At 60.8% G+C, this 26,435-nt stretch overlaps 2 non-coding genes across 2 annotated transcripts; both read left to right on the forward strand.

Annotated features, from left to right (window-relative positions):
* Nucleotides 1-12,869: 12,869 nt before the first annotated feature.
* Nucleotides 12,870-12,988, forward strand: LOC131868533 (5S ribosomal RNA). The gene has a single exon (XR_009366983.1). It is a non-coding gene; the product is annotated as a 5S ribosomal RNA (ribosomal RNA).
* Nucleotides 12,989-20,793: 7,805 nt separating this feature from the next.
* Nucleotides 20,794-20,912, forward strand: LOC131868544 (5S ribosomal RNA). Its single transcript, XR_009366994.1, has one exon. It is a non-coding gene; the product is annotated as a 5S ribosomal RNA (ribosomal RNA).
* Nucleotides 20,913-26,435: the final 5,523 nt, after the last annotated feature.

Raw genomic sequence — 26,435 nt, forward strand, 5'->3', positions numbered from 1 at the left:
TGCTCCCCTAAGGTGAGCTTCTCCTCATAGGCAATTCCGCTCTTATCCGGTCACGTTTGTGTGCCCCGAATTTCGCAAGGCAACCTCCATGGGACATGGAAAAGACTCGAGAAGAGAGCTCGCTCACGGGAGAGAGAAGCAAGGAGACCACGAGAGTGCTGAGAGTGGGACAGCGCTGAATAGGCGAGAGAAGCCTGCGCGTATAAACGGAGATATATATCCAATTGCAACGAAGGAACGTGCCAAAGATCGAGAACAATGGCAGAAATGCTAGTAACGTGCACTTCGGGGACCAACGCATCACCGGAAGACAACCGCCAAACATCGAAAGAGTCGCGATGCTCCGCAACCTACGTGCAAAGCGGTCGCAACACCGGGTAAGGGAGTGAGAGCCCCAAACATAGCTGGGCGAGGCGCTCACCTCCGCTCTTTAATATCTACGTTAATACCGCCAAGGAAATGGCACAAGCACACACACACAAGCATCCTCGGAAGAGGACAGTTCGAGTGACAGGTCAAATCCAAGAGTTCCGAAGACTACCTCCAGGAACAATCGGGAACAAGACCGATTACAAGTCGTCGAGTCTGTTACTGGGCGAACACGAGATGCGCACAGGAAATCGATCAGCCCTCACAATGGCCCAAGGCCAGAGATCGGACTGCTACGATTTACCCCAACAATCATCGTGCCACTCTTCGCAGAGAGGTGATAGACGCCAACGAGCCCGCGCATAGCAATCGAGGTGTAAAAGGGCGTTGAAGGCAGGAAGCCTGGACCGAAGAGGGCTACGAGGTCACCTCGAAGCGGTCTAAGAATCGGGCGCACTTGGGGGCGACTACCAGTGCCAACCCCTTATCCCGCGGTGCGTCCGACACACAGAAATTTCACAAGGCGGCCAAGGAGCCTCCCCGCATAGCAATCGGGGTGTGAGGTTACGGATGCAGCATTGATAGCAATCGAGGTGTGAGGCGAAGGATGCAGAAGTGAGAGCCGAGGGATGTAGCAGAGATAGCAATCGGGGTGTGTGATGCAGAAGAGATAGCAATCGAGGTGTGCGGTGGGAAGGGCCCAGCAGCCAGAATGCATGAAGCGACGGATGAAGCAGTGATGACAACCGGGCTGTGAGGAGAGGAGGGATGCAGCCAAGAAAGCAATCAGGGCTCGAGGCAAGGGATGCATCAAGGATAGCAATCATGTTGTGAGGCGAGATTCCAAAGGCTAAACGTGAGAGGCTGCAGGGTCGACTCAGAGAGGTCTATGCATGTGAGAGGCTGAAAGCAAGGTCGACTCGGAGCGGTCTATGCATCGGGCGCGCTTGGGGCGACTACCAGTGCCAACCCCTTATCCCGCGACGCGTCCGACAAAGAGAACGTTCCAAGGCGACAGAGGAGGTTACCAGCCGAAGGATGCAAGTAGCAATAACAGGTATAGTTCCGCGGCTGGGCCGAGAAGACTCACCGCATAGGAATCGGGATGCGAGGCGAGGGATGCGGCGGGAAGGCCCCGACGGCTCTAAACGGAAGAGGCTGCAGGGCCGCCCTCGGAATGGTCCAAGCATCGGATGCGATTGGGACGACTACAAGTGCCAACCCCTTATCCCGCGATGCGTCCGATACACAGATAGTTCCAAGGCGGCCGAGGAGCCTCACCGCATATCAATCGGAGGTGCGAGGCGAGGGATGGGGCGGGAAGGCCCCAACGGCTAGACGGAAGAGGCTTCAGGGCCACCTCGGAATGGTCCAAGCATCGGACGCGCTTGGGGCGACTGCCAGTGCCACCCCTTTATCCCGCGATGCGTCCGATACACAGATGGTTCCAAGGCGGCCGAGGAGCCTCACCGCATAGCAATCGGGGGTGCGAGGCGTAGGGATGGGGCGGGAAGGCCCCAACGGCTAGACGGAAGAGGCTTCAGGGCCGCCTAGGAATGGTCCAAGCATCGGACACGCTTGGGGCGACTACCAGTGACAGCCCCCTATCCCGCGATGCGTCCGATACGAAGATGGTTCCAAGGCGGCCGAGGAGCCTCACCGCATAGCAATCGGGGTGCGAGGTGGGGGATGCGGCGAGATGGCCCCAACGGCTAGACGGAAGAGGCCACAGGGGCCGCGTCGGAAATAGTCCAAGCATCGGACGCGCTTGGGGGCGACTACCAGTGACAACCCCTTATCCCCGCGATGCGTCCGATACGAAGATAGTTCCAAGGCGGCCGAGGAGCCTCACCGCATAGCAATCGGGGTGCGAGGTGGGGGATGCGGCGAGATGGCCCCAACGGCTAGACGGAAGAGGCTGCAGGGCCGCCTCGGAATAGTCCAAGCATCGGACGCGCTTGGGGCCACTACCCAGTGACAACCCCTTATCCCGCGATGCGTCCGATACGAAGATAGTTCCAAGGCGGCCGAAGAGCCTCACCGCATAGCAATCGGGGTGCGAGGTGGGGGGATGCGGCGAGATGGCCCCAACGGCTAGACGGAAGAGGCCACAGGGCCCGCCTCGGAATAGTCCAAGCATCGGACGCGCTTGGGTGCGACACTACCAGTGACAACCCCTTATCCCGCGATGCGTCCGATACGAAGATAGTTCCCAGGCGGCCGAGGAGCCTCACCGCATAGCAATCGGGTGTGCGAGGCGAGGGATGCGGCGAGATGGCCCCAAAGGCTAGACGGAAGAGGCTGCAGGGGCTGCCTCGGAATAGTCCAAGCATCGGACGCGCTTGGGGCGACTACCACTGCCAACCCCTTATCCCGCGATGCGTCCGATACACAGATAGTTCCGAGGCGGCCGAGGAGGTGGGGGATGCGGCGAGATGGCCCCAACGGCTAGACGGAAGAGGCTGCAGGGCCGCCTCGGAATAGTCCAAGCATCGGACGCGCTTGGGGCGACTACCAGTGACAACCCCTTATCCCGCGATGCGTCCGATACACAGATAGTTCCGAGGCGGCCAAGGGAGCCTCACCGCATAGCAATCGTGGTGCGAGGTGGGGGATGCGGCGAGATGGCCCCAACGGCTAGACGGAAGAGGCTGCAGGGCCGCCTCGGAATGGTCCAAGCATCGGATGCGCTTGGGGCGACTACCACTGCCAACCCCTTATCCCGCGATGCGTCCGATACACAGATAGTTCCAAGGCGGGCCGAGGGAGCCTCACAGCATAGCAATCAGGGTGCGAGGCGAGGGAATGCGGCGAGAAAGCCCCAACGGCTAGAGGGAAGAGGCTTCAGGTCCGCCTCGGAATGGTCCAAGCATCGGACGCGCTTGGGGCGACTACCAGTGACAACCCCTTATCCCGCGACGCGTCCGATACACAGATAGTTCCAAGGCGGCCGAGGAGCCTCACCGCATAGCAATCGGGGTGCGAGGCGAGGGATGCGGCGAGAAGGACCCAACGGCTACACGGAAGAGGCTTCGGGGCCGCCTCGGAATGGTCCAAGCATCGGACGCGCTTGGGGCGGACTACCAGTGACAACCCCTTATCCCGCGACGCGTCCGATACACAGATAGTTCCAAGGCGGGCCGAGGAGCCTCACCGCATAGCAATCGGGGTGCGAGGCGAGGGATGCGGCGAGAAGGACCCAACGGCTACACGGAAGAGGCTTCGGGGCCGCCTCGGAATGGTCCAAGCATCGGACGCGCTTGGGGCGACTACCAGTGACAACCCCTTATCCCGCGACGCGTCCGATACACAGATAGTTCCAAGGCGGCCGAGGAGCCTCACCGCATAGCAATCGGGGTGCGAGGCGAGGGATGCGGCGAGAAGGACCCAACGGCTAGACGGAAGAGGCTTCGGGTCCGCCTCGGAATGGTCCAAGCATCGGACGCGCTTGGGGCGACTACCAGTGACAACCCCTTATCCCGCGACGCGTTCCGATACACAGATAGTTCCAAGGCGCCGAGGAGCCTCACCGCATAGCAATCGGGGGTGCGAGGCGAGGGATGCGGCGAGAAGGACCCAACGGCTAGACGGAAGAGGCTTCGGGTCCGCCTCGGAATGGTCCAAGCATCGGACGCGCTTGGGGGCGACTACCAGTGACAACCCCTTATCCCGCGACGCGTCCGATACACAGATAGTTCCAAGGCGGCCGAGGAGCCTCACCGCATAGCAAATCGGGGTGCGAGGCGAGGGATGCGGCGAGAAGGACCCAACGGCTAGACGGAAGAGGCTTCGGGTCCGCCTCGGAATGGTCCAAGCATCGGACGCGCTTGGGGCGACTACCAGTGACAACCCCTTATCCCGCGACGCGTACGATACACAGATAGTTCCGAGGCGGGCCGAGGAGCCTCACCGCATAGCAATCGGGGTGCGAGGCGAAGGATGCGGCGAGAAGGACCCAACGGCTAGACGGAAGAGGCTTCGGGTCCGCCTCGGAATGGTCCAAGCATCGGACGCGCTTGGGGGCGACTACCAGTGACAACCCCTTATCCCGCGACGCGTCCGATTACACAGATAGTTCCAAGGCGGTCCGAGGAGCCTCACCGCATAGCAATCGGGTGTGCGAGGCGAGGGATGCGGCGAGAAGGACCCAACGGCTAGACGGAAGAGGCTTCAGGGCCGCCTCGGAATGGTCCAAGCATCGAACGCGCTTGGGGCGACTACCAGTGACAACCCCATTATCCCGCGACGCGTCCGATACACAGATAGTTCCGAGGCGGCCGAGGGAGCCTCACCGCATAGCAATCGGGGTGCGAGGCGAGGGATGCGGCGAGAAGGACCCAACGGCTAGACGGAAGAGGCTTCAGGGCCGCCTCGGAATGGTCCAAGCATCGGACGCGCTTGGGGCGACTACCAGTGACAACCCCTTATCCCGCGACGCGTCCGATACACAGATAGTTCCGAGGCGGCCGAGGAGCCTCACCGCATAGCAATCGGGGGTGCGAGGCGAGGGATGCGGCGAGAAGGACCCAACTGGCTAGACGGAAGAGGCTTCAGGGGCCGCCTCGGAATGGTCCAAGCATCGGACGCGCTTGGGGCGACTACCAATGACAACCCCTTATCCCGCGACGCGTCCGATACACAGATAGTTCCGAGGCGCGCCGAGGAGCCTCACCGCATAGCAATCGGGTGGTGCGAGGCGAGGGATGGCGGCGAGAAGGACCCAACGGCTAGACGGAAGAGGCTTCAGGGCCGCCTCGGAATGGTCCAAGCATCGGACGCGCTTGGGGCGACTACCAGTGACAACCCCTTATCCCGCGACGCGTCCGATACACAGATAGTTCCGAGGCGGCCGAGGAGCCTCACCGCATAGCAATCGGGGTGCGAGGCGAGGGATGCGGCGAGAAGGACCCAACGGCTAGACGGAAGAGGCTTCAGGGCCGCCTCGGAATGGTCCAAGCATCGGACGCGCTTGGGGCGACTACCGTTGCCAACCCCTTATCCCGCGATGCGTCTGATACACAGATAGTTCCGAGGCGGCCGAGGAGCCTCACCGCATAGCAATCGGTGTTGCGAGGCAGATTATTGGGAAGGGAACCCCCTGGGATGCGGCTCAAGCAGTGCCCAAAGGGACTGGAATGCGGAATCACATCGAGAGACCCAAATGCTATACGAGGGCTCAAATCGAATTATCGATTTGGCCACGACATGGACGCATCGGAACGACTACCTTTGCCGAACCACTCGCAATTGCATCCATACCGAAACCAATAGACATTTCCGTTAGAGCCCTCGCATAGCATTCGGGAATCTCGCATGCCCCTCTAAATCGACCAATGCTGGCGCTCAATGAAAATCCGAGCGCTACCACCGTTCGAGCGCCAGCATTGGTCGAGTTAGAGGGGCACGGGGGAGAATGCTCCAGTCAACACCTCCCCTATATAAGTTATTTGTCCGATTCTCGCACAACCGTAGTCTGCCTCGTCGAATCAAACAACGGTCCCAGATTCCGACTTCCGTTCCGTAGAGACCCAAAAGCTAGATGGAGGCTCGCAAGAAAGAGAGTCGGCGCATAGCAATCGGGTTTCTCGAACGTTTAGGGACCGAGCTCACTTGCGGATAGGGCAAAATCCGCCAAGCAACCCAAAAGCTAGACGGGGGCTCGAATCGAATCGCCTAGGCGGCCACAACAACGACGTGTTGGATCGACTACCAGTGCCAAACCATTCAGCAAGACTAGTCTGTGTCGAGGCCGGATAGAGATTCTCAGAGAGCGCCCGCATAGCATTTAGGAGACCTGCCGCGTCCCTCACACTCGACAAATGGTGGTGCACGTTTATAAATCCGAGCGATCCCAACCCTTTCAAGCACCAACATCGGTCGAGATAGAGGGGCACGGAGGGGGCTGCGTGAGACAACACAGTCCCCTATATAAGTTATTTGTCCGATTCTCACACATCCGAAGAATGGTCATCAAATCGGACAACAGCCCAAACTTCCGACTTCCGTCCCAGAAAGCCCAAGAGCTATCTAAAACGTTCATGGCCGGAACTCGATCGCGGCTATACCAGTCCGCCAAGCAACCCAAAAGCTAGACTGGAGCTCTAGTCGAATCACCTCTGTGGCCATTGCAAGGACGTGTTGGAGCGACTACCATTGCCGAACCATTCCGCAGGTCGAGTCCATACCAAGGCCGCATAGAGATTCACGATGAGCTCCTGCATAGCAATCAGGAGACTTGCCGTGTCCATCACAATCGATAAATCCTGGTGCAAGATTTTTGCATCCGAGCGCTCCAACCAGTCGAGCACCAGCATCAATCGACATAAACGGGCACGGGGGGAGGATGCTCGAGAACACTACCTCCCCTATATAAGTTATTTGTCCGATTCTCAAGCAGCCGAAGTCTGGTCATCGAATCGGGTCAAAGACCACAACTTCCGACTTTACCCACAATGCAAGTCATCGAATCGAACATCGGCCCCCGAGTCGGACTCCATGCGTATGTCAGGTCATCGGACCCAAATTCCGCCTTCCTGCGCATGGCGGGCCATCAATATCAACTCGGTCATCGGACCCAAACTCCGCCTTTTTGCGTATGGCACGCCTTCAAATCGGTCATCGGACCCAAATTCCGCCTTCCTGTGCATGGCGGGCCATCAACATCAACTCGGTCATCGGACCCAAATTCCGCCTTTCTGCGCATGGCACGCCATCAACTCGGTCATCGGACCCAAATTCCGCCTTCCTGCGCATGGCAGGTCATCGGACACAAATTCAGACCTCGCCAATATGCCTACGTATCGAATCGGTCATCGGACCCAACTTCCGACTTCATCCATACTGTAGGGTCTTTGAGGTTGGCGCGGTGCGCTCAACCCAGGGAGTCGACCCATCGAAGCATACACCTCCCCTATATAAGCTATTTGTCCGATTCCCACACCTGTGTAGTTTGCACCTCTGACCAGGACATCGACCCCAACTTCCGAACTCGACTGCAACGACGGCACCAGCGCCTTGGTGCGCACCTTGCGACGCACAGTCCCAACATTCGCCTTCCTGCACATGGCAGGTCATCGGACCCAAATTCCGACCTCGCGAGTATGCCTACATATCGAATCGGTCATCGGACCCAACTTCCGACTTCATCCATACCGTAGGGTCTTTGAGGTTGGCGCGGTGCGCTCAACCCGGGGAGTCGACCCAACGAAGCATACACCTCCCCTATATAAGCTATTTGTCCGATTCCCACACCTGTGTAGTTTGCACCTCCGATCAAGACATCGACCCCAACTTCCGAACTCGCCTCCAACGACCGAACCAGCGCCTTGGTGCGCACCTTGCAACGCACAGTGCCAACATTCGCCTTCCTGCACGTGGCAGGTCATCGGACCCAAATTCCGACCTCGCGAGTATGCCTACATATCGAATCGGTCATCGGACCCAACTTCCGACTTCATCCATACCGTAGGGTCTTTGAGGTTGGCGCGGTGCGCTCAACCCGGGGAGTCGACCCAACGAAGCATACACCTCCCCTATATAAGCTATTTGTCCGATTCCCACACCTGTGTAGCTTGCACCTCCGATCAGGACATCGACCCCAACTTCCGAACTCGACTAAAAAGACCGCACCAGCGCCTTGGTGTGCACCTTGCAACGCACAGTGTCAACATTCGCCTTCCTGCACATGGCAGGTCATCGGACCCAAATTCCGACCTCATGAGCATACCTACTAATCGAATCGGTCATCGGACCCAACTTCCGACTTCATCCATACCGTAGGGTCTTTGAGGTTGGCGCGGTGCGCTCAACCTGGGGAGTCGACCCATCGAAGCATACACCTCCCCTATATAAGCTATTTGTCCGATTCCGACACCTGTGTAGTTTGCACCTCCGCTCAGGACATCGACCCCAACTTCCGAACTCGCCTGCAACGACCGAACCAGCGCCTTGGTGCGCACCAAAAGTGCGCACTTTTGGAGGGCACTTTTGTGCGCTCCAAAGGTGCGCACTTTTGGAGGGCACTTTTCTGCGCTCCAAAGGTGCGCACTTTTGGAGGGCACTTTTTGGAGGGCACTTTTCTGCGCTCCAAAGGTGCGCACTTTTGGAGGGCACTTTTTGGAGGGCACTTTTCTGCGCTCCAAAGGTGCGCACTTTTGGAGGGCACTTTTTGGAGGGCACTTTTCTGCGCTCCAAAGGTGCGCACTTTTGGAGGGCACTTTTTGGAGGGCACTTTTCTGCGCTCCAAAGGTGCGCACTTTTGGAGGGCACTTTTTGGAGGGCACTTTTCTGCGCTCCAAAGGTGCGCACTTTTGGAGGGCACTTTTTGGAGGGCACTTTTCTGCGCTCCAAAGGTGCGCACTTTTGGAGGGCACTTTTTGGAGGGCACTTTTCTGCGCTCCAAAGGTGCGCACTTTTGGAGGGCACTTTTTGGAGGGCACTTTTCTGCGCTCCAAAGGTGCGCACTTTTGGAGGGCACTTTTTGGAGGGCACTTTTCTGCGCTCCAAAGGTGCGCACTTTTGGAGGGCACTTTTTGGAGGGCACTTTTCTGCGCTCCAAAGGTGCGCACTTTTGGAGGGCACTTTTTGGAGGGCACTTTTCTGCGCTCCAAAGGTGCGCACTTTTGGAGGGCACTTTTTGGAGGGCACTTTTCTGCGCTCCAAAGGTGCGCACTTTTGGAGGGCACTTTTTGGAGGGCACTTTTCTGCGCTCCAAAGGTGCGCACTTTTGGAGGGCACTTTTGTGCACTCCAAAGGTGCGCACTTTTGGAGGGCACTTTTCCTGTGCTCCAAAGGTGCACACCTAGGTGAGCACCTTCGACCACACCTTGTAGCACACCAAACTCTGACTTTCGACTTCATCCGCAATGCAGGGTCTTTGAGGTTGGCGCAATGCGCACAACCAGGGGAGTCGACCCATCAAACCCAACACCTCCCCTATATAAGCTATTTGTCTGATTCTCATACATGCGTAGCCTGCAGGAGCAATTAGGACATCGACCCCAACTTTCGGCTTCTAAACGAAAACAAGGTCTTTGAGGTTGGTGTAATGCGAACAACTAGGGGAGTCAACCCATCAAACCCAACACCTCCCCTATATAAGCTATTTGTCTGATTCTCATACATGTGTAGTCTACAGGAGCAATTAGGACATCGACCCCAACTTTTGACTTCTTAACGAAAACAAGGTCTTTGAGGTTGACGTAATGCGCACAACCAGGGGAGTCGACCCATCAAACCCAACACCTCCCCTATATAAGCTATTTGTCCGATTCTCATACATGTGTAGCCTGCAGGAGCCATTAGGACATTGACCCCAACTTTTGACTTCTTAACGAAAACAAGGTCTTTGAGGTTGGCGTAATGCGCACAACCAAGGGAGTTGACCCATCAAACCCAACACCTCCCCTATATAAGCTATTTGTCTGATTCTCATACATGTGTAGCCTGCAACAACGATTAGGACATCCACCCCAACTTCTGAATTCGTCTGCGTTGACCGCACCAAAGGTGCACGCCTTGGTGCTCACCAAAATCCGACTTCCGACTTCTTCTGCTATGCGGGGTCTTTGAGGTTGGCGCAGTGCGCACAACCAGGGGAGTCAACCCACCGAATGCAACACCTCCCCTATATAAGCTATTTGTCTGATTCTCATACATGCGTAGACTGCAGCAATGATTAGGACATCCACCCCAACTTTTGACTTCTTAAACAAGACAGGGTCTTTGAAGTTGGTGCAGTGCACACAACCAGGGGAGTCGACCCATCAAACGCAACACCTCCCCTATATAAAGCTATTTGTCCGATTCTCATACGTGTAGTCTGCAGCAGCGATTAGGACATCGACCCCAACTTCCGAATTCGTTTGCATTGACCGCACCAAAGGTGCACGCCTTGGTGTGCACCCTGGAGTGCACTTTGGTGCTCACCTCGGTGCACACTTTGGTGTGCACCTCGGTGTGCACCAAAGGTGCGCACCTTGGAGCGCACCAAAGGTGTACACTTTGGAGCGCACCACATAGGGTCTTTGAGAGGTTGGCGCAGTGCGCACACCAAGGTGGGTGTTGAGGTGCGTGCCGAGGTGGGTGGGTGCTAGGGTGCGCTCCATGGTGGGTGCCAGGGTGGGTGCGTGCTAGGGTGGATTCCAAAGAGGGTCATAGGGTGGGTGCCAAGGTGGGTTGGTGATATAGTGGGTTCAAAGGTGGGTACTAGGGTGGGTTCCAAGGTGGGTCACAAGTTGGGTGCCAGGATGCGTGGGTGTTAGGTTGGGTGCCAAGGTGGGCTCCTGCGTGGGTGGGTGCTAGGGTGGGTTTCAAGGTGGACGCGAGGGCGGGTGCCAAGGTGGGTAACAAGTTGGGTGTTAGGATGGGTGAGTGCTAGAGTGGGTGCCAAGGTGGGTGGGTGCTAAGGTGGATGCCAAGGTGGTTCACAGGGTGGGTGGGTTCTAGGGTGAGTTCCAAGGTGGGTCACAGGTTCAGTGCTAGGGTGGGTGTCAAGGCGGGTGTCGAGGTGCCTGGGTGCTAGGGTGTGGATGCCAATGTGGGTCATAGGGTGGGTACTAGGGTGGGCTGCAATGTGGGTGCCAAGGTGGGTAACATGCTCGGTGGGTTCTAAATTGGGTGCCAGGGTGGGTGTGCACCCACCTTGCCCGAGGTGGGTGCCAAGGTGCCAGTGTGGGTGGGTGCTAAGGTGGATGCCAAGGTGGGTGAGAAGGTGGGTGATAGGTTGAGTGGTAGGATGGGTGGGTGCCAAGATGGGTCACAGGGTGGGTGCAAGGGTGGGTAGGTGCTAGGGTTGGTGTCAGGGTGGGTGGGTGCTAGGTTGGGTTCCAAGGTGGGTGCGAGGGTGAGTGTCAAGGTGGGTCACAGGTTAGGTGCTAGGATGGGTGAGTGCTAGGGTGCAAAGGTGCCAGGGTGGGTGCTAGGATGGGTCGATGCTAGGGTGAGTGGCAAGGTGGGTCCACAAGTGTCAAGGTGGGTGCCGAGGTGGGTGCCAAGTCGGCGACTGCTATGGTGGATGCCAAGGTGGGTCACGGGGTGGGTGCCAAGTTGCTAGGTTGGGTTCCAAGGTGGGTGCCAACGTGGGTGCTAGGGTGCGTGGGTTAAAGGGTGTGTCACAACGTGGGTGCCAGGATGGGTGCGCACCCACACTGGCCAAGACGGGTGCGGGTGCAAGGTTGGGTTCCAAGCCCGGTCACAGGCTGGGTGCTAGGATGGGTGGGTGCCAAGGTGGGCACCAGGGTGGGTGCACCCACCCTGGCCAAGGTGGGTCACGGGGTGGGTCCTAGGGTGGGTAACGGGGTGGGTACTAAGGTGCGTGCCAAGGTGGGTCATAGGGTGGGTGCCAAGGTGGGCACCAGGGTGGGTGTGCACCAACCCTAGCCAGGGTAGGTCACGGGGTGGTTGTCGGGGTGGGCGTCAAGGAGCCAAGGTGGGTGGCAAGTAGCCAAGTTGCGTGCCAAGGTGGGTGTCGGGGTGGGTGCCAAGGATCCAAGGTGGGTGCCAAGGAACCAAGGTGGGTGTCTGGGTGGGTGCCGAGGTGGGAGCCAGGGTGGGTCCCAAGGTGAGTGCAAAGGTGGGTGCCAGGGTCAAGGTGAGTGCCAATGTGGGTTCCAAGGTGCCAGGGTCAGGGTGAGTGCCAATGTGGGTTCAAAGGTGCTAAGTTGGGTGCGAGGTTGGGTGCGAGGGTGGGTGGGTGCCAAGGTGTGCTAGGTGGAAGCCCGGGTGGGTCGGCATCCCATGGGTGTCGAGTTGGGTGCCTGATGGGTGCTTCTTGTCAAGTTTTAGTCGTCGGGACTCATTTCGAGCCTTAGAGGTCGTTTCTTGTCCGGTTGCCCTGTCTTCGACCTGGGAACCCAATTTTGGTCCTCGGGTCCCATTTTTTTTTGTCTCGCATCCCACTTTTGGCCTGTGGCCTTTTCGGGGTCGATTCTCGTTTTGGGCATCAGAGCATGTTTCTTCTCCTAAAACCCAATATTTGTTTATTAAGTCTCGGAACACATTTTTGTTCTCGTGGACCCATCATGGGTCTTGGAACGCATTTGTGGTCCTTGGGTCCCATTTTGCATCCCGAAACTTGTGTTTTGGTGCTTGATCCCTATTTTGGGTGCCCACCTTGCACCAAGTGCGCACCCGGGGCAAACCGAGCGCCTTGGTGCACCGGGGCAAGATCGAGCGTGCACCCGAGGCGCCCTCGAACATGCACCAAGGTGCACTCGGCCCACATGTGAGCGCAGGTCGTTGCGCCCGAGGTGGTGTGTGGGCACCGCGTTGCAGACGGGACACTGCACGCACACGACGCCCCCTCCAGGTGCACGCACGTAGGCCGGGCCGGGTGCACACCCGACGCCCTAGCAAGGTGCGCGCACCCGGGCAGGGCTCACACTTGGCGAACGGGGCGCACTTCGCGAGGGAGGGTGTGCACCTCGACGGGGGTGGGTGGCCGGGGTGGATTCGCACGTGGGTCGCGGTTTGCTAAGTACACACTGCGACAAGCTCATAACGGGTGCGATCATACCAGCGTTAGTGCACCGGATCCCATCAGAACTCCGCAGTTAAGCGCGCTTGGGCCGGAGTAGTACTGGGATGGGTGACCTCCCGGGAAGTCCCGGTGTTGCACCCTTTTTTAGTTTTTCGCCGGGCGTCGCAATGCTATTTGAATAAACCTTTTGCCCGTTTGCGTTCTCGTCGGGGCCGGGCCGGGCCGGGGTGCGCTGCCCGCACTACCGCGCGCGCGGGGGGCGACACCGAGCGCGCACCCGAGGCGCCCCGAGCACACAGGCCACGGTGCAACCCGGGCGTTGTGCGCGCACCCCGGTGCGCCCGAGGTGCTGCGCGCGCACCCAGGTGAAATCGGTGTGCACCTCGGCCAGTGCGCGCTCGGTCGAGTCGCGCACGTTGGCCAAGGTGCACGGTGATGTTTCTTACTCTAAGGTTCCGCACCAGACGCCCGGGACAGGTGAGCGAAGCTGGGCGGGGCCGGGTGCGCGGCCGGGGCAGGTGCACGCAGCTGGAGAGAGCTTTGGAGCACACTTCGGAGCGCACCAATGATGCGCTCCATTCAAAAGTTTCCTGAAAAGGCAAAAAAAGTTGAGATTATAGAATTTCCCACTTGAGAGATTGTAAAAAAAAAAAATTTAAAATGAAGGAAACGCGGGTGCCAAGGTGTGCGCAGCCCAGCCAAGGTGTGCGCACCAAGGCGCCCACCCTGGCGAAGGTGCACGCAAGGTGCGCACCCGAGGCAAACCGGACAATTAACCCAACTTTCGACTTCGCGCGCACCTTGGAGCGCACTTCGGAGCGCTCCTTGGTGCGCACCAATCTTGGGCACCTCGGAGTGCACCATGGCGCCCACCAAGGTGCGCACCCGGGGCAAACCGAGCTCCGACTTCGTGCGCACCTTGGAGCGCACGAAAGGTGCGCACCATGGCGCCCACCAAGGTGCGCAGCCCAGCCAAGGCGTGCGCATCAAGGTGCGCACCCTGGCGAAGGTGCGCACCCGGGGCAAACCGAGCTCCGACTTCGTGCGCACCTTGGAGCGCACAAAAGGTGCGCAACCCAGCCAAGGTGTGCGCACCCCGGTCAAACCGAGCTCCGAATCGTGCGCACCAGAGGTGCACGCCATCGTGCGCACCTTGGAGCACACTTCGGAGCCCTCCTTGGTGCGCGCCGATGTTGCGCACCTCGGAGCGCACCCGGGGAAAACAATGCAATTAACCCGACTTTCGACTTCGTGGGCACCTCGGAGCGCTCTCGGGTTCGCACCTCGGAGCACACCGAGGTGCGCACCTTTGATGCGCTGCCTTCACCAATTTCCAGAAAAGGCAAGAAAACATTGAGAAGGTGTGCGCACCGAGGTGCCCACCCTGGCGAAGGTGCACGCGAGGTGCGCACCCGGGGCAAACCGGGCTCCGACTTCGTGCACGCCGCACCTTGGAGCACACTTCGGAGCGCTCCTTGGTGCGCACCAGGGCGCGCAACCCAGCCGAGGTGCCCACCCCGGCGAAGGTGCACGCGAGGTGCGCACCCGGGGCAAACCGGGCTCCGACTTCGTGCACGCCATGGTGCCCACCGCGGCGAAGGTGCACGTGAGGTGCGCACCCGGGGCAAACCGGGCTCCGACTTCGTGCACGCCGCACCTTGGAGCACACTTCGGAGCGCTCCTTGGTGCGCACCATGGTGCCCACCAGGGCGCGCAACCCCGCCGAAGGTGCACGCGAGGTGCGCACCCGGGGCAAACCGGGCTCCGACTTCGTGCACGCCGCACCTTGGAGCACACTTCGGAGCGCTCCTTGGTGCGCACCATGGTGCCCACCAGGGCGCGCAACCCCGCCGAAGGTGCACGCGAGGTGCGCACCCGGGGCAAACCGGGCTCCGACTTCGTGCACGCCATGGTGCGCACCGCGGCGAAGGTGCGCACCCGGGGCAAACCGGGCTCCGACTTCGTGCACGCCGCACCTTGGAGCACACTTCGGAGCGCTCCTTGGTGCGCACCAGGGCGCGCAACCCAGCCGAGGTGCCCACCCCGGCGAAGGTGCACGCGAGGTGCGTACCCGGGGCAAACCGGGCTCCGACTTCGTGCACGCCGCACCTTGGAGCACACTTCGGAGCGCTCCTTGGTGCGCACCATGGTGCCCACCAGGCCGCGCAACCCAGCCAAGGTGTGCGCACCAAGGTGCACGCGAGGTGCGCACCCGGGGCAAACCGGGGTCCGACTTCGTGCACGCCGCACCTTGGAGCACACATCGGGGCGCTCCCGGGTTCGCACCGGCGTTGCGCACCGTGGTGGGCACCTCGGAGCACACCAAGGTGGGCAGCGAGGTGCGCACCTTTGATGCGATGCCTTCACTAATTTCCATAAAAGGCAAAAAAAAAACGAGATTTTAAAATTTCCGTTTTGAAAGATAGTGAGAAAAAGGGAATGCTGGTGCCATCTTGAGCCCGCCCTGGTGCGCAGCCCAGCCAAGGTGTGCGCACCAAGGTGCCCACCCTGGCGAAGGTGCGCGCCCGGGCAATTAACCCAACTTCCAACTTCGCGCGCGCCAGGGTGGGAGCGCACCCAACAACCGGGCCTGGGAAGAGCCAATGCGAGAAACCCCACCAAACGCTCTGACAAAAAAAGAGGGGGCGCTCCAGTAACCCCGCTTCGGAGCGCACCCTGGGCAAACCCAGCCAAGGTGCCCACCCCGGCCAAGGTGCAGGCGAGGTGCGCACCCGGGGCAAACCGGGCTCCGACAACGTGCACGCCGCACCTTGGAGCACACTTCGTAGCGCTCCCGGGTGCGCACCTCAGAGCACACCAAGGTGGGCAGCGAGGTGCGCACCTTTGATGCGCTGCCTTCACTAATTTCCAGAAAAGGCAAAAAAAAAAGGAGATTTTAAAATTTCCGTTTTGAAAGATAGTGAAAAAAACGGAACGCGCGTGCCATCTTGAGCCCGCCCTGGTGCGCAGCCCAGGTAAGGTGCCCACCCTGGCAAAGGTGCGCACCCGGGCAATTAACCCTACTTCCGACTTCGTGCGCGCCAGGGTGGCAACCGGGCCTCGGAAGAGCCAATGCGAGAAACCCCACCAAACGCTCCGACAAAAAAAGAGGCGGCGCTCCAATAACCCCGCTTCGGAGCGCAGCCGGGGCAAACCCAGCCAAGGTGCCCACCCCGACGAAGGTGCACGCGAGGTGCGCACCCGGGGCAAACCGGGCTCCGACAACGTGCACGCAGCACCTTGGAGCACACTTCGAAGCACTCCCGGGTGCCCACCGGCGTTGCGCACCGTGGTGGGCAGCGAGGTGCGCACCTTTGATGCGCTGCCTTCACTAATTTCCAGAAAAAGGCAAAAAAAAATGAGATTTTAAAATTTCCATTTTGAAAGATAGTGAAAAAAAAGGAACGCGGGTGCCATCTTGAGCCCGCCCTGGTGCGCAGCCCAGGCAAGGCATGCGCACCAAGGTGCCCACCCGAGGTGCACACCCGGGGCAAACCGGGCTCCGACTTCGTGCAGGCCGCACCTTGGAGCACACTTCGGAGCGCTCCTTGGTGCGCACCATGGTGCCCACCAGGGCGCGCAACCCAGCCAAGGTCTGCACACCAAGGTGCCCACCCCGGCGAAGGTGCACGCGAGGTGCGCACCCGGGGCAAACCGGGCTCCGACTTCGTGCACGCCATGGTGCCCACCGCGGCGAAGGTGCACGCGAGGTGCGCACCCGGGGCAAACCGGGCTCCGACTTCGTGCACGCCGCACCTTGGAGCACACTTCGGAGCGCTCCTTGGTGCGCACCATGGTGCCCACCAGGGCGCGCAACCCAGCCAAGGTGTGCGCACCAAGGTGCACGCGAGGTGCGCACCCGGGGCAAACCGGGGTCCGACTTCGTGCACGCCGCACCTTGGAGCACACATCGGAGCGCTCCCAGGTTCGCACCAGCGTTGCGCACCTTTGATGCGCTGCCTTCACTAATTTCCAGAAAAGGCAAAAAAAAACGATATTTTAAAATTTCCGTTCTGAAAGATAGTGAAAAAAACGGAACGCGGGTGCCATCTTGAGCCCTTCCTGGTGCGCAGCCCAGGCAAGTTGTGCGCACCAAGGTGCCCACCCTGGCGGAGGTGCGCGCCCGGGGCAAACCGGGCTCCGACTTCGTGCACTGCATGGTGCCCACCAAGGCGCGCAACCCAGCCAAGGTGCCCACCGCAGCGAAGGTGCACGCGAGGTGCACACCCGGGGCAAACCGGGCTCCGACTTCGTGCACGCCGCACCTTGGAGCACACTTCAGAGCGCTCCTTGGTGCGCACCAGGGCGCGCAACCCAGCCGAGGTGCCCACCCCGGCGAAGGTGCACGCGAGGTGCGCACCCGGGGCAAACCGGGCTCCGACTTCGTGCACGCCATGGTGCCCACCGCGGCGAAGGTGCGCACCCGGGGCAAACCGGGCTCCGACTTCGTGCACGCCGCACCTTGGAGCACACTTCGGAGCGCTCCTTGGTGCGCACCATGGTGCCCACCAGGCCGCGCAACCCAGCCAAGGTGTGCGCACCAAGGTGCACGCGAGGTGCGCACCCGGGGCAAACCGGGGTCCGACTTCGTGCACGCCGCACCTTGGAGCACACATCGGGGCGCTCCCGGGTTCGCACCGGCGTTGCGCACCGTGGTGGGCACCTCGGAGCACACCAAGGTGGGCAGCGAGGTGCGCACCTTTGATGCGATGCCTTCACTAATTTCCATAAAAGGCAAAAAAAAAATGAGATTTTAAAATTTCCGTTTTGAAAGATAGTGAGAAAAAGGGAATGCTGGTGCCATCTTGAGCCCGCCCTGGTGCGCAGCCCAGCCAAGGTTTGCGCACCAAGGTGCCCACCCTGGCGAAGGTGCGCGCCCGGGCAATTAACCCAACTTCCAACTTCGCGCGCGCCAGGGTGGGAGCGCACCCAACAACCGGGCCTGGGAAGAGCCAATGCGAGAAACCCCACCAAACTCTCTGACAAAAAAAGAGGGGGCGCTCCAGTAACCCCGCTTCGGAGCGCACCCTGGGCAAACCCAGCCAAGGTGCCCACCCCGGCCAAGGTGCAGGCGAGGTGCGCACCCGGGGCAAACCGGGCTCCGACAACGTGCACGCCGCACCTTGGAGCACACTTCGTAGCGCTCCCGGGTGCGCACCTCAGAGCACACCAAGGTGGGCAGCGAGGTGCGCACCTTTGATGCGCTGCCTTCACTAATTTCCAGAAAAGGCAAAAAAAAAAGGAGATTTTAAAATTTCCGTTTTGAAAGATAGTGAAAAAAACGGAACGCGCGTGCCATCTTGAGCCCGCCCTGGTGCGCAGCCCAGGTAAGGTGCCACCCTGGCAAAGGTGCGCACCCGGGCAATTAACCCTACTTCCGACTTCGTGCGCGCCAGGGTGGCAACCGGGCCTCGGAAGAGCCAATGCGAGAAACCCCACCAAACGCTCCGACAAAAAAAGAGGCGGCGCTCCAATAACCCCGCTTCGGAGCGCAGCCGGGGCAAACCAAGCCAAGGTGCCCACCCCGACGAAGGTGCACGCGAGGTGCGCACCCGGGGCAAACCGGGCTCCGACAACGTGCACGCAGCACCTTGGAGCACACTTCGAAGCACTCCCGGGTGCCCACCGGCGTTGCGCACCGTGGTGGGCAGCGAGGTGCGCACCTTTGATGCGCTGCCTTCACTAATTTCCAGAAAAAGGCAAAAAAAAATGAGATTTTAAAATTTCCGTTTTGAAAGATAGTGAAAAAAAAGGAACGCGGGTGCCATCTTGAGCCCGCCCTGGTGCGCAGCCCAGGCAAGGCATGCGCACCAAGGTGCCCACCCGAGGTGCACACCCGGGGCAAACCGGGCTCCGACTTCGTGCAGGCCGCACCTTGGAGCACACTTCGGAGCGCTCCTTGGTGCGCACCATGGTGCCCACCAGGGCGCACCCGGGGCAAACCGGGCTCCGACTTCGTGCACGCCGCACCTTGGAGCACACATCGGAGCGCTCCCAGGTTCGCACCAGCGTTGCGCACCTTTGATGCGCTGCCTTCACTAATTTCCAGAAAAGGCAAAAAAAAACGATATTTTAAAATTTCCGTTCTGAAAGATAGTGAAAAAAACGGAACGCGGGTGCCATCTTGAGCCCTTCCTGATGCGCAGCCCAGGCAAGTTGTGCGCACCAAGGTGCCCACCCTGGCGGAGGTGCGCGCCCGGGGCAAACCGGGCTCCGACTTCGTGCACTGCATGGTGCCCACCAAGGCGCGCAACCCAGCCAAGGTGCCCACCGCAGCGAAGGTGCACGCGAGGTGCGCACCCGAGGTGCACACCCGGGGCAAACCGGGCTCCGACTTCGTGCACGCCGCACCTTGGAGCACACTTCAGAGCGCTCCTTGGTACGCACCAGGGCGCGCAACCCAGCCAAGGTGCTCACCCCGGCGAAGGTGCACGCGAGGTGCGCACCCGGGGCAAACCGGGCTCGGACTTCGTGCACGCCGCACCTTGGAGCACACATCGGAGCGCTCCCGGGTTCGCACCAGCATTGCGCACCTTTGATGCGCTGCCTTCACTAATTTCCAGAAAAGGCAAAAAAAAGAAAAAAATGAGATTTTAAAATTTCCGTTTTGAAAGATAGTGAAAAAAACGGAACGCGGGTGCCATCTTGAGCCCGCCCTGGTGTGCAGCCCAGGCAAGTTGTGCGCACCAAGGCACCCACCCTGGCCAAGGTGGGTCACGGGGTGGGTCCTAGGGTGGGTAACGGGGTGGGTACTAAGGTGCGTGCCAAGGTGGGTCATAGGGTGGGTGCCAAGGTGGGCACCAGGGTGGGTGTGCACCAACCCTAGCCAGGGTAGGTCACGGGGTGGTTGTCGGGGTGGGCGTCAAGGAGCCAAGGTGGGTGGCAAGTAGCCAAGTTGCGTGCCAAGGTGGGTGTCGGGGTGGGTGCCAAGGATCCAAGGTGGGTGCCAAGGAACCAAGGTGGGTGTCTGGGTGGGTGCCGAGGTGGGAGCCAGGGTGGGTCCCAAGGTGAGTGCAAAGGTGGGTGCCAGGGTCAAGGTGAGTGCCAATGTGGGTTCCAAGGTGCCAGGGTCAGGGTGAGTGCCAATGTGGGTTCAAAGGTGCTAAGTTGGGTGCGAGGTTGGGTGCGAGGGTGGGTGGGTGCCAAGGTGTGCTAGGTGGAAGCCCGGGTGGGTCGGCATCCCATGGGTGTCGAGTTGGGTGCCTGATGGGTGCTTCTTGTCAAGTTTTAGTCGTCGGGACTCATTTCGAGCCTTAGAGGTCGTTTCTTGTCCGGTTGCCCTGTCTTCGACCTGGGAACCCAATTTTGGTCCTCGGGTCCCATTTTTTTTTGTCTCGCATCCCACTTTTGGCCTGTGGCCTTTTCGGGGTCGATTCTCGTTTTGGGCATCAGAGCATGTTTCTTCTCCTAAAACCCAATATTTGTTTATTAAGTCTCGGAACACATTTTTGTTCTCGTGGACCCATCATGGGTCTTGGAACGCATTTGTGGTCCTTGGGTCCCATTTTGCATCCCGAAACTTGTGTTTTGGTGCTTGATCCCTATTTTGGGTGCCCACCTTGCACCAAGTGCGCACCCGGGGCAAACCGAGCGCCTTGGTGCACCGGGGCAAGATCGAGCGTGCACCCGAGGCGCCCCGAACATGCACCAAGGTGCACTCGGCCCACATGTGAGCGCAGGTCGTTGCGCCCGAGGTGGTGTGTGGGCACCGCGTTGCAGACGGGACACTGCACGCACACGACGCCCCCTCCAGGTGCACGCACGTAGGCCGGGCCGGGTGCACACCCGACGCCCTAGCAAGGTGCGCGCACCCGGGCAGGGCTCACACTTGGCGAACGGGGCGCACTTCGCGAGGGAGGGTGTGCACCTCGACGGGGGTGGGTGGCCGGGGTGGATTCGCACGTGGGTCGCGGTTTGCTAAGTACACACTGCGACAAGCTCATAACGGGTGCGATCATACCAGCGTTAGTGCACCGGATCCCATCAGAACTCCGCAGTTAAGCGCGCTTGGGCCGGAGTAGTACTGGGATGGGTGACCTCCCGGGAAGTCCCGGTGTTGCACCCTTTTTTAGTTTTTCGCCGGGCGTCGCAATGCTATTTGAATAAACCTTTTGCCCGTTTGCGTTCTCGTCGGGGCCGGGCCGGGCCGGGGTGCGCTGCCCGCACTACCGCGCGCGCGGGGGGCGACACCGAGCGCGCACCCGAGGCGCCCCGAGCACACAGGCCACGGTGCAACCCGGGCGTTGTGCGCGCACCCCGGTGCGCCCGAGGTGCTGCGCGCGCACCCAGGTGAAATCGGTGTGCACCTCGGCCAGTGCGCGCTCGGTCGAGTCGCGCACGTTGGCCAAGGTGCACGGTGATGTTTCTTACTCTAAGGTTCCGCACCAGACGCCCGGGACAGGTGAGCGAAGCTGGGCGGGGCCGGGTGCGCGGCCGGGGCAGGTGCACGCAGCTGGAGAGAGCTTTGGAGCACACTTCGGAGCGCACCAATGATGCGCTCCATTCAAAAGTTTCCTGAAAAGGCAAAAAAAGTTGAGATTATAGAATTTCCCACTTGAGAGATTGTAAAAAAAAAAAATTTAAAATGAAGGAAACGCGGGTGCCAAGGTGTGCGCAGCCCAGCCAAGGTGTGCGCACCAAGGCGCCCACCCTGGCGAAGGTGCACGCAAGGTGCGCACCCGAGGCAAACCGGACAATTAACCCAACTTTCGACTTCGCGCGCACCTTGGAGCGCACTTCGGAGCGCTCCTTGGTGCGCACCAATCTTGGGCACCTCGGAGTGCACCATGGCGCCCACCAAGGTGCGCACCCGGGGCAAACCGAGCTCCGACTTCGTGCGCACCTTGGAGCGCACGAAAGGTGCGCACCATGGCGCCCACCAAGGTGCGCAGCCCAGCCAAGGCGTGCGCATCAAGGTGCGCACCCTGGCGAAGGTGCGCACCCGGGGCAAACCGAGCTCCGACTTCGTGCGCACCTTGGAGCGCACAAAAGGTGCGCAACCCAGCCAAGGTGTGCGCACCCCGGTCAAACCGAGCTCCGAATCGTGCGCACCAGAGGTGCACGCCATCGTGCGCACCTTGGAGCACACTTCGGAGCCCTCCTTGGTGCGCGCCGATGTTGCGCACCTCGGAGCGCACCCGGGGAAAACAATGCAATTAACCCGACTTTCGACTTCGTGGGCACCTCGGAGCGCTCTCGGGTTCGCACCTCGGAGCACACCGAGGTGCGCACCTTTGATGCGCTGCCTTCACCAATTTCCAGAAAAGGCAAGAAAACATTGAGAAGGTGTGCGCACCGAGGTGCCCACCCTGGCGAAGGTGCACGCGAGGTGCGCACCCGGGGCAAACCGGGCTCCGACTTCGTGCACGCCGCACCTTGGAGCACACTTCGGAGCGCTCCTTGGTGCGCACCAGGGCGCGCAACCCAGCCGAGGTGCCCACCCCGGCGAAGGTGCACGCGAGGTGCGCACCCGGGGCAAACCGGGCTCCGACTTCGTGCACGCCATGGTGCCCACCGCGGCGAAGGTGCACGCGAGGTGCGCACCCGGGGCAAACCGGGCTCCGACTTCGTGCACGCCGCACCTTGGAGCACACTTCGGAGCGCTCCTTGGTGCGCACCATGGTGCCCACCAGGGCGCGCAACCCCGCCGAAGGTGCACGCGAGGTGCGCACCCGGGGCAAACCGGGCTCCGACTTCGTGCACGCCGCACCTTGGAGCACACTTCGGAGCGCTCCTTGGTGCGCACCATGGTGCCCACCAGGGCGCGCAACCCCGCCGAAGGTGCACGCGAGGTGCGCACCCGGGGCAAACCGGGCTCCGACTTCGTGCACGCCATGGTGCGCACCGCGGCGAAGGTGCGCACCCGGGGCAAACCGGGCTCCGACTTCGTGCACGCCGCACCTTGGAGCACACTTCGGAGCGCTCCTTGGTGCGCACCAGGGCGCGCAACCCAGCCGAGGTGCCCACCCCGGCGAAGGTGCACGCGAGGTGCGTACCCGGGGCAAACCGGGCTCCGACTTCGTGCACGCCGCACCTTGGAGCACACTTCGGAGCGCTCCTTGGTGCGCACCATGGTGCCCACCAGGCCGCGCAACCCAGCCAAGGTGTGCGCACCAAGGTGCACGCGAGGTGCGCACCCGGGGCAAACCGGGGTCCGACTTCGTGCACGCCGCACCTTGGAGCACACATCGGGGCGCTCCCGGGTTCGCACCGGCGTTGCGCACCGTGGTGGGCACCTCGGAGCACACCAAGGTGGGCAGCGAGGTGCGCACCTTTGATGCGATGCCTTCACTAATTTCCATAAAAGGCAAAAAAAAAACGAGATTTTAAAATTTCCGTTTTGAAAGATAGTGAGAAAAAGGGAATGCTGGTGCCATCTTGAGCCCGCCCTGGTGCGCAGCCCAGCCAAGGTGTGCGCACCAAGGTGCCCACCCTGGCGAAGGTGCGCGCCCGGGCAATTAACCCAACTTCCAACTTCGCGCGCGCCAGGGTGGGAGCGCACCCAACAACCGGGCCTGGGAAGAGCCAATGCGAGAAACCCCACCAAACGCTCTGACAAAAAAAGAGGGGGCGCTCCAGTAACCCCGCTTCGGAGCGCACCCTGGGCAAACCCAGCCAAGGTGCCCACCCCGGCCAAGGTGCAGGCGAGGTGCGCACCCGGGGCAAACCGGGCTCCGACAACGTGCACGCCGCACCTTGGAGCACACTTCGTAGCGCTCCCGGGTGCGCACCTCAGAGCACACCAAGGTGGGCAGCGAGGTGCGCACCTTTGATGCGCTGCCTTCACTAATTTCCAGAAAAGGCAAAAAAAAAAGGAGATTTTAAAATTTCCGTTTTGAAAGATAGTGAAAAAAACGGAACGCGCGTGCCATCTTGAGCCCGCCCTGGTGCGCAGCCCAGGTAAGGTGCCCACCCTGGCAAAGGTGCGCACCCGGGCAATTAACCCTACTTCCGACTTCGTGCGCGCCAGGGTGGCAACCGGGCCTCGGAAGAGCCAATGCGAGAAACCCCACCAAACGCTCCGACAAAAAAAGAGGCGGCGCTCCAATAACCCCGCTTCGGAGCGCAGCCGGGGCAAACCCAGCCAAGGTGCCCACCCCGACGAAGGTGCACGCGAGGTGCGCACCCGGGGCAAACCGGGCTCCGACAACGTGCACGCAGCACCTTGGAGCACACTTCGAAGCACTCCCGGGTGCCCACCGGCGTTGCGCACCGTGGTGGGCAGCGAGGTGCGCACCTTTGATGCGCTGCCTTCACTAATTTCCAGAAAAAGGCAAACAAAAATGAGATTTTAAAATTTCCGTTTTGAAAGATAGTGAAAAAAAAGGAACGCGGGTGCCATCTTGAGCCCGCCCTGGTGCGCAGCCCAGGCAAGGCATGCGCACCAAGGTGCCCACCCGAGGTGCACACGCGGGGCAAACCGGGCTCCGACTTCGTGCAGGCCGCACCTTGGAGCACACTTCGGAGCGCTCCTTGGTGCGCACCATGGTGCCCACCAGGGCGCGCAACCCAGCCAAGGTCTGCACACCAAGGTGCCCACCCCGGCGAAGGTGCACGCGAGGTGCGCACCCGGGGCAAACCGGGCTCCGACTTCGTGCACGCCATGGTGCCCACCGCGGCGAAGGTGCACGCGAGGTGCGCACCCGGGGCAAACCGGGCTCCGACTTCGTGCACGCCGCACCTTGGAGCACACTTCGGAGCGCTCCTTGGTGCGCACCATGGTGCCCACCAGGGCGCGCAACCCAGCCAAGGTGTGCGCACCAAGGTGCACGCGAGGTGCGCACCCGGGGCAAACCGGGGTCCGACTTCGTGCACGCCGCACCTTGGAGCACACATCGGAGCGCTCCCAGGTTCGCACCAGCGTTGCGCACCTTTGATGCGCTGCCTTCACTAATTTCCAGAAAAGGCAAAAAAAAACGATATTTTAAAATTTCCGTTCTGAAAGATAGTGAAAAAAACGGAACGCGGGTGCCATCTTGAGCCCTTCCTGGTGCGCAGCCCAGGCAAGTTGTGCGCACCAAGGTGCCCACCCTGGCGGAGGTGCGCGCCCGGGGCAAACCGGGCTCCGACTTCGTGCACTGCATGGTGCCCACCAAGGCGCGCAACCCAGCCAAGGTGCCCACCGCAGCGAAGGTGCACGCGAGGTGCACACCCGGGGCAAACCGGGCTCCGACTTCGTGCACGCCGCACCTTGGAGCACACTTCAGAGCGCTCCTTGGTGCGCACCAGGGCGCGCAACCCAGCCGAGGTGCCCACCCCGGCGAAGGTGCACGCGAGGTGCGCACCCGGGGCAAACCGGGCTCCGACTTCGTGCACGCCATGGTGCCCACCGCGGCGAAGGTGCGCACCCGGGGCAAACCGGGCTCCGACTTCGTGCACGCCGCACCTTGGAGCACACTTCGGAGCGCTCCTTGGTGCGCACCATGGTGCCCACCAGGCCGCGCAACCCAGCCAAGGTGTGCGCACCAAGGTGCACGCGAGGTGCGCACCCGAGGCAAACCGGGGTCCGACTTCGTGCACGCCGCACCTTGGAGCACACATCGGGGCGCTCCCGGGTTCGCACCGGCGTTGCGCACCGTGGTGGGCACCTCGGAGCACACCAAGGTGGGCAGCGAGGTGCGCACCTTTGATGCGATGCCTTCACTAATTTCCATAAAAGGCAAAAAAAAAACGAGATTTTAAAATTTCCGTTTTGAAAGATAGTGAGAAAAAGGGAATGCTGGTGCCATCTTGAGCCCGCCCTGGTGCGCAGCCCAGCCAAGGTTTGCGCACCAAGGTGCCCACCCTGGCGAAGGTGCGCGCCCGGGCAATTAACCCAACTTCCAACTTCGCGCGCGCCAGGGTGGGAGCGCACCCAACAACCGGGCCTGGGAAGAGCCAATGCGAGAAACCCCACCAAACTCTCTGACAAAAAAAGAGGGGGCGCTCCAGTAACCCCGCTTCGGAGCGCACCCTGGGCAAACCCAGCCAAGGTGCCCACCCCGGCCAAGGTGCAGGCGAGGTGCGCACCCGGGGCAAACCGGGCTCCGACAACGTGCACGCCGCACCTTGGAGCACACTTCGTAGCGCTCCCGGGTGCGCACCTCAGAGCACACCAAGGTGGGCAGCGAGGTGCGCACCTTTGATGCGCTGCCTTCACTAATTTCCAGAAAAGGCAAAAAAAAAAGGAGATTTTAAAATTTCCGTTTTGAAAGATAGTGAAAAAAACGGAACGCGCGTGCCATCTTGAGCCCGCCCTGGTGCGCAGCCCAGGTAAGGTGCCACCCTGGCAAAGGTGCGCACCCGGGCAATTAACCCTACTTCCGACTTCGTGCGCGCCAGGGTGGCAACCGGGCCTCGGAAGAGCCAATGCGAGAAACCCCACCAAACGCTCCGACAAAAAAAGAGGCGGCGCTCCAATAACCCCGCTTCGGAGCGCAGCCGGGGCAAACCAAGCCAAGGTGCCCACCCCGACGAAGGTGCACGCGAGGTGCGCACCCGGGGCAAACCGGGCTCCGACAACGTGCACGCAGCACCTTGGAGCACACTTCGAAGCACTCCCGGGTGCCCACCGGCGTTGCGCACCGTGGTGGGCAGCGAGGTGCGCACC

The sequence above is a fragment of the Cryptomeria japonica genome, unplaced genomic scaffold (genome assembly GCF_030272615.1).
Source record: "Cryptomeria japonica unplaced genomic scaffold, Sugi_1.0 HiC_scaffold_209, whole genome shotgun sequence".
NCBI classification, from domain to species: Eukaryota; Viridiplantae; Streptophyta; class Pinopsida; order Cupressales; family Cupressaceae; genus Cryptomeria; species Cryptomeria japonica.